The sequence below is a fragment of the Myotis nattereri genome, assembly GCF_964212035.1.
Source record: "Myotis nattereri genome assembly, chromosome: 10".
Classification (NCBI taxonomy): Eukaryota; Metazoa; Chordata; class Mammalia; order Chiroptera; family Vespertilionidae; genus Myotis; species Myotis nattereri.
In genome coordinates, this window is record NC_138085.1 from 10,311,869 (window position 1) to 10,320,093 (window position 8,225).

Genomic DNA, 8,225 nt, shown 5'->3' on the forward strand with positions numbered 1-8,225 from the left:
GAATACATCCCAACTGTACATTTATAATAGTAAATAAGGATAATTTCTAAAGTACCTACCTATTTATGTAGACTATTTCCCATTAAGTTAAATACTCCTTTTGAATAAATAAGGTTGTTTATTAAAAACACGTGTAGACCATGTCTTCTCACGTACATATACATAATTCCATACACACACACACACACAGACGTACACATATATGCTGACATGGAAGGTGCTCACTGTATAATACAGTTTTAAAATAAGTTTTGAAACATTTAATTTCCTCTGATAACTACGTATACACTGATAAAATGGGGAAATAAAATCTGGAAATATATACACCAGAATGTTCACACTGGCGAACTGTCAGCAGTGAAACTACCAGAAGTGACAGTTTCTTCTCATTTTGCTTCATGTATAGGTTCTGGTTGACACAAGGATCATACCTCCAATATATAGACATAGACAGTAGAGAGAGGAAGGGAGAGGCAGAGAACACAGATGAGAGGTGCACCAGCCGCCTCCTGCCCACCCTGACATGGAACTGACCGCAAAACCCTGCCACGTGCCCTCCCTGGGAACTGATCCGGAAACCTTTCAGTGCAAGGGGAGATGCCCATCCAATGAGCCCCATCAGCCGGGGCTAGACTCAGTATATATTTTAAAAAAATACACTTTGATTGATTTCAGGGAGGGAGAAAGGGCGAGACAGGAATGTAAACCATGAGAGAGAAGCATGGATCGGTTTCCTCCTTCACGACCCCTATTGGTGATCCAGGCTGCAACCAGGCTTGTGCCCTGACCCGGAATCAAACCAACTGTGCACTCCTGCCTGCTTCACAGGCGGATGCTCGACCACCGTGCAGCACTGGCCAGACTCAATCATATCTTTCTAAACTTTCCCAAGTGCCAATTTGTATCTTGAAATGGTCTCAGGAAAGGAAAAATTACTTAATGGGGGGCATTCTACTTCCCTCGCCATTTAGCTGCATTTGCTATTTGGCCAGAAACAACCAGTAGACTAGCTCTCAACCATACTTAAAATCACTAGGGATAGCAAGAGCATTGCTTTGGTTGCAACAGGAGTAACTCAAAACAACTCCCTCCACTAAACACTTCCTGAATCATTTCCCTTCCTCCATGAGCCCAGAATTTAACTCACCAGTCAAACTCAGCTTAGGGAGAGGAAATGGTTCCACTGGAACAGGACGGTACGGAAACAAGGTACACAGCCCTGGTTCTACCCGAGGGGCCATAGTTCACTGACACCACCACCACGGGAACAATCTATAATTAAAATGAAAACCACCATGTCAGAAAATTCTAAGCATAAAAGGACAAAGGAATGCCACTGGTGAGTATTTCAAAAGGAGGCATGCTGTGCAAGAGGGATCCATTCAGTGCTGTGGCCCAATCATCCAAAGCTCATCGTTCTCATGTGAGCAGTACTCTTGCTCTGAGGGGAGACACATTTCCTTTCTTTCATTTCATATTTGCTTTCAAGGAAAACCAGCTAGCTGGTCAATACACCAAGCCAACACTCCTCAGGTATCCAACAGGAGAAACCTAAATGTCTCAGTGAATTTTAAGTTTTACTAAATTTGAATTAAAAAAAAGTTTCATTTTAAATTGATATGTGGCTGCCCCACTGGCGTGGCTCAGTGCTTGATCGTGGACCCCGGAACCAAGAGATCCCCGATTCATTCCCAGTCACCGCCTGTACCGGGGTTGCGCGCTAGGAGCTATGGGACTGATGATGCTCTCTCATCATTGATGTTTCTCTCTCCCCTTCCCCAGCCTCCTCACTGACCCCACCCCCACCCCCACCCCCGGCTCTCTCTGTTCCCCTTCCCTTCCTCTCTCTGAGATCAATAAAAACATATATGTTTAACCAGTTCTATGTGGATAATATGGACCCTATGAGACAGGGTACTTCAAAACAGTCATGACTGTGAAACAGTCATCGCTGAATCTCGGGACACCTGTCCTCCACAAGTCCACACAGAAGAAATGTACGGGGCCCTTAGTGATCACAGTAGAAACAGGAAGCTCTCCATCCGACACGTCCCCACTGCCCTTCCCCTCACCACCTCCTCCTGGGCTGAGGCACCTCCTTCGGGAGCACTTTGACACTAAACTGCCCCATGTCCCTTGCAATTTGGCCCGTTCTGCCCAAGGGTTCACGCAAGAGTCTCATAGTTGATTTCTGAGACACTATGTTCCTCCCTGATATAAAGCACAATAGCGAGCAGAGGATTTTTTTCCTCTCGTTGATGCTGGGACCTTACCCTGACATCACTGAGCAGCTGAATTCAATATTGGATCCAACTACCTTTGGACTTGTTCTTTTGTGAGAAAGACAAGTCCCTACTGTTAGCTTCATCACTATTCTGCTGCTTATAATTCTCAGCTTCCACACTGAATGAGATCCTTAAAACTCCTGAGGGTGGACAAGGTTGTAGCATTTCATGGTATTGCAAAACAACAACAACACCAAACACGAAAACAAAAACAAAAAACAATGGGAGCAGAGAGCAGGACAGGGGAAAGATGGGAGATGCCGGAAAGTACACCAGCCTTCCACCGACTCCAGAGGGAGATGTCGGGATACAGGGCATGGCACAGCTCTAAGCTGGGCTGGCAGGGTGTGATGCCAATGAGGATCTCAAAGTGTGACCACAGAAAAGGGGTGAGGGAGAGACAAGACTGCAATAGGAGCTAAGGTCGGATCATGGTCGGCCTGGACGGACACGCTAAGGATTTGGGACTCATTTCTAAAGGCCATAGGAGACCACTGGCAGTTTTCAGAAGAGACATGATCATATTGACATTTTCAAAAGATCCTTCGGGTTGCCGGTAGAGAATGCTTAGGGACCTGGCGATACTAGAGGTTGACAGGTCACAGAGCACACATGGGATCAGGAGGCCCCGAAGTCAATGGGGCTTAGTACTCTTGCTGCTAACCTTGATGGCTTCACACTAGAATCGTTGTATCAGGAATGTCAAGGTGGAAATCTATCCCACTCATGGCACTTGACAGCTTATGTCTAGAAGTTACAATAAAGTAGCACGATATGCCGTATCTTTTCTCAGATCAAAACACTCTCAGAACAAAGTGGAGAACATACCAAAACCAAGACTTGCTAAAGTGGTAAGGAAAAGGGGGTGGACTCAGCTTCCAGACAGAACAACAGGTCAGTGGCACAGACAGAGACGCACACACACACAGAGAAAGCGAGAGAGAGGCTGAGAGGAAGGAAGGGACCTCAAGGACGAGAGTACAAGACAAGTGACAGGACCTGACACCCCATCAGCTGGCCTGTACTTGATGTTGTTTAGAAGTGAGTTTATAACATAGAGTCCAAACATAATCAAAATACAAGCAAATGCCACCATACTGTTCACAAAACCTTTAATGACACAGTTGCTTACCTTGATCAAGTGTGCATACTTCTTCAGTTGTTCTGAAAAGCATTGTGTAATCTTTGCAGTAATGATCTAAGTAAAACTCCATTTTTAAGTCCCTACAACAACAAGAACATATAAAATACAAATAACTAGGAAGGTATTCCAATATTTACCCCCAACAGTTAGCAATCATCAATAGAACTTTCCCATTTAAAAACACTTATGAGAAAAAAGATAATCAAATCCAGAGCCCCTTTATTCTATTTCTGGACTTTCCTGTGCCCACTATTGTAAGTGCAACCTCAACTACTTTTGCTAGACAGATGTTGTGCAGGTGAAACTACTGTAAAAACACTGTGATCTCGGTTCTCTTCCATTACCTATTGGCTGTTGATCTTGAACAAACCATCTCTAGAGCCTCAATATTTTCTTCCAGAAAATGGGGAAATACCAGTTAATTCACTGTGAAGTTTTAAAACTAAATAAAATATGTGAAAAATACCAGAGCCCATAATTAGGGTTGGAAATCATTTCATTATAAAAGTTTTCACGATAGTAATGATTTGTCCTAAGAGAAATAAAAAAAAAAATTAAAAGTGCCATGTCTAAGAATACAACTTCTTTATCTCAAGGAAGATCACAAAAATTAGAAAACGTTCTGTAATATTAACTCAGATGTTGGTATTTTTATTCCATTCAATTTTATTTATTATCAACGGTCACAATACCCAAGTGTGTGACCTTTAGAATTCAGTGTTAAACAGAGCGCTGGCCAGGCTGTGAGAGTGCAGTGTTAGCACCATTTAAACGTAGATCCACCAGGAACCTGACAGACACCGAAGGCAACAGCACAAGTGCAGCAGAGAGCCCACAGCGAACCAGGCGTCAGGGTCTTGGAAACACACTGACAGGTTTTCTCATCACTAATGGGGGTCATGGTTCCCTGGCCTGGTTGACAATTTATGTAGCTAAACTGCAGTTCTCTGAACTGTAAGCACTACTAGAATGTAGGTATTGTTACAGCATAGCAGGTATTGTTATAGACCTTCCACCACAGTGCAGGCAGTCAGCCTGTCAACATGAAATGCTCTTCGGGTCACCCCCAGTGTTTACCATGTTTCCTGACTTCCTACTGATCTTAGGACAAAGATGACTCACAAGCCCTTACATAGCCAGTATCTTCAAACAATTCTGTGTTTTGCAAAAAATGCTCTGGGTTCTTAAGGCCAACGTCTGAGTCACCTGAGCACTCCTGGAAGTTTTCACTCTACACACAGTATTTACCTTGCCAACTGAACAAGGGGCGTCAACAAGTGAATGAATTCCTTCTCCCATCAGAGTATTCCATTTAGGCTCCTCAGAGACCCAGTGAAGTAGGAAAAAGATTGCAGGTATGTGAGAGAAGTGTAGAAGAATCCAGACTAAGATTCTGTGGCAAGTCTTCATCCTTCATCTGAGAAACTTTCCAAAGGATTCAGACATAAAGATCTGTTCAAAAGGTGAGACTCAACCTTCTGGTGGTGGTCTGAATTCAGTAAATAATCCCAATCCCGAGAAGAAGAAACAGATATTGATTTTTTAAATCATGCCTCCTTGTAATTAGGGGGGTGGGAGTGATCAAGGAGGGGTCGATGAGGGGAGAAGGAGACATATGTAATACTTTAAACCAGTGTTAAACTCAACCTTCCTAATGCCGCGACCCTTTAATATAGTTCCTCATGTTATGTTGACCCCCACTTTCACTGTTACAAATTAAATATAATTAAAGCACAGTGATTAATCCCAAAAACAATATGTAATTATATATGTGTTTTCCCATGGTATTAGGCGACCCCTGTGAAAGGGTCATTCGACCCCTAAAGGGCTCAGGACCCACAGGTTGAGAACCGCTGCTTTAAACAATAAAAAAAATTCAATTAAAGCAATTCAAGTTCCATTTTCGTATTAAGTTGATCTAAGAATATGAAAAAAAAAATCACAATGCTGGCCCAGCAGGTGTGGCTCAGTGGTTGAGCATCAATCCATGAACCAAGAGGTCATGGTTCAATTCCTGACCAGGGCACATGCCCAGGTTTCTGGTTTTATTCCCAGGAGGGAGTGTGCAGGAGGCAGCCAACTGATGATTCTCTCTCATCAAGGATATTTCTATCTCTCTCCCTCTCCCTTCCTGTCCCTGAAATCAATGAAAACATTTTAAAAATTAAGTAATCACAATGCTGGAAAATGAAAGGAATATCAAAACACCTAAATGACTTTAGTGATCTTCTAAATCCTCTGTTGTCATTTCCAGTCTCCAAAGCACTTTCTCCACGAGATGTGAGGCTCTTTGTTGTCATTTCCACAGTCTCCACAGCACCTTCTACGGAAAGAGATGTGGACTCTTCCTTTAATGAATAATATAAAAATGCTTAGACAAAACCACCATTATTCATTTTGTTTTGAACAACAAAAAAAGAGGTATACATTTGGAATCAAAAAGTTCAATAAAATTCCAAAAAGAAACTTATTGTAGGCTTTTTCAGACTTACCCTGTGACATGATAAATGCCTAAAATTAAAACAAAATGCTTATCTAAGAATTGCATCTAAATAATAGCCTATTAACAAATCATATCTAAATAAGAATTGTGGTGAGCTAGAAGGGGACAATAAAAAAGGGGGGACATCTATAATACTTTCAAAAGGAAAGATTTTAAAAATAAATAAATAAATAATTATGACATATAGCTATATACTATCTTCTCACCAACTCAACACATGCACCATGGGAACTAAAAAAGGTAAAATAAAATTAAACAAATGAATGATAAATATTATAAGATAAAGTATGTGTGTAAATAAATTTTAAGAAAAGAGTAGACAAACATTTAAAAATCTACTAGCTAGAAGCCTTGCCACAAAAGTGACCTCAAACCGTGGCTCAACCTGTATTGACCTTATGTCCTTTATAAAACTAAAGATTACCAGAAGAGCTATTCATAACCTACAGGTTTCTTAATGATCTTATCATTCTTAGACAGTCAGAAAAATATCTTTAGAAAAACTAAACTTTCCCTTTCATCTTGCAAAACATAAACTAGGAAATGCCATTCAACTTTCACTAGCATGCCTAACAATCACTTACTTGAAATTATTTCATGGTATTTTATGGGTTTTTTAATTGTGGTTAAATATACATAATGTAAAATTTACCATTTTAACCATTTTGTGGTGTACAAATTCAGTACCATTAAATACATTCATTCATAAAGTTGTGTAACCTCAATGCTATCCATTTCCAGAACTTTTCCATTATCCCAAACAGAAACTGCCAATTCAACAACTCCCCCTTTCTCCCTCCCTCAGCTTCTATTATATTTTCTGTCCTTATGAATTTACCTATTCAAAGCAAAGTACCCCATGAAGGTGGAATTATACAGTATTTATGTTATGTTGGGTATAACATCCTCAAGGTTCATCCATGTTGTAGCACATCTCAGAATTTCCTTCATTTTAAAGGCTAAATATTTCATTGTAGGCATATACCACATATTGTAAATCCAGTCATCTCTCCATACACACTGGGGTTGTTTCCAATTTCAACTATTATGAATAATGCTGCTATGAACACTGGTGTTCGACTGAGTCCCCACTTTCAAATCTTTTCCTTTTATTTCAACATTTTTTTTATTAAGGAATTACATATGTCCTTATCCCCCAATTGCCCCCCACCCCACTCCCATTCATGACCTCACTCCCCTGGGTCTGTGTCCATTGGTTATGCTTATATGCATGTATACAAGTCCTTTGGTTGACCTCGATCCCTTACTCCCACCCTCCCCTACCTTCCCTCTGAGGTTTGAGCATCTGATTGATGCTTCTGTCTTTTGTGTATATATAATCAAAAGGGGAATTGTTGGATCATATGGTGATTCTAGGTTTAACTCCCCCCCCCTCCTAATTTATCTTGAAATTTATTGTTGAAATTATTATAGATGTCCCTTTCTATCCCCCATTCATCCCCTCCACCCTGCCTAGGTTTAATATTTTGAGAAACAGCAAATGGTTTCCCACAGTGGCATTTTTTACTTTTCCACCAGTAATCACAGGGTTCCAGTTTCAACATCCTCACTTATTTTTTTCATTGTTTAATAAATCAGTCATCTCAGTAGGTATGACATGGTATCGCACTGTGGTTTTGATTTGCATTTGCCTAATGATTAAACATGCTGAGCACTGTTTCATATGCTCATTGGCCATTTACATATCTTTAGAGAAATGTCCGTTCAAGCCCTCTGTCCAGTTTTAAATTGAATTGTCTGATCTGTGGTTGTTGAATTTAGGAAAAACCGGCATGTACCTATTATTGACTCAGCTTCCTTTTATGAAATCCCATCCTCCCAGTCTATAAAAGCAGATAGTATTTTATTTTATTTTTATTTTTTAAATCTATATTGTTGAAAGTATTACATAGGTCCTCCTTTCCCCGCATTAATCTCTTCCGGGCCACTCCCATCCCCACCCCACCCCAATAGTATTTTCATACTCTCCCTTACTCCTGATGTCTCAGGACTTACATATTCCCTCAGCTCTGTCTCTCATTTCTGTCTTCTCTCTTCAGAGCCAATCTTTTTCCCCTGAACTATCATAGAACAGTATCCTTGACAACAGTCTCTCTACTCTACAGCCAATCCTACACATCCTACACATTGCCACCAAAGTCATATCTTCTCAAAATACAGAACTGAAGATGTACTTTCCATTTTAACATCCTTGACAGGCTCCTTCTGTGTACAGTTTAAATTTCAAGTTCCCAGGTACAAACAAGGCCCTTAAGTTTGGATCCACTCAGCA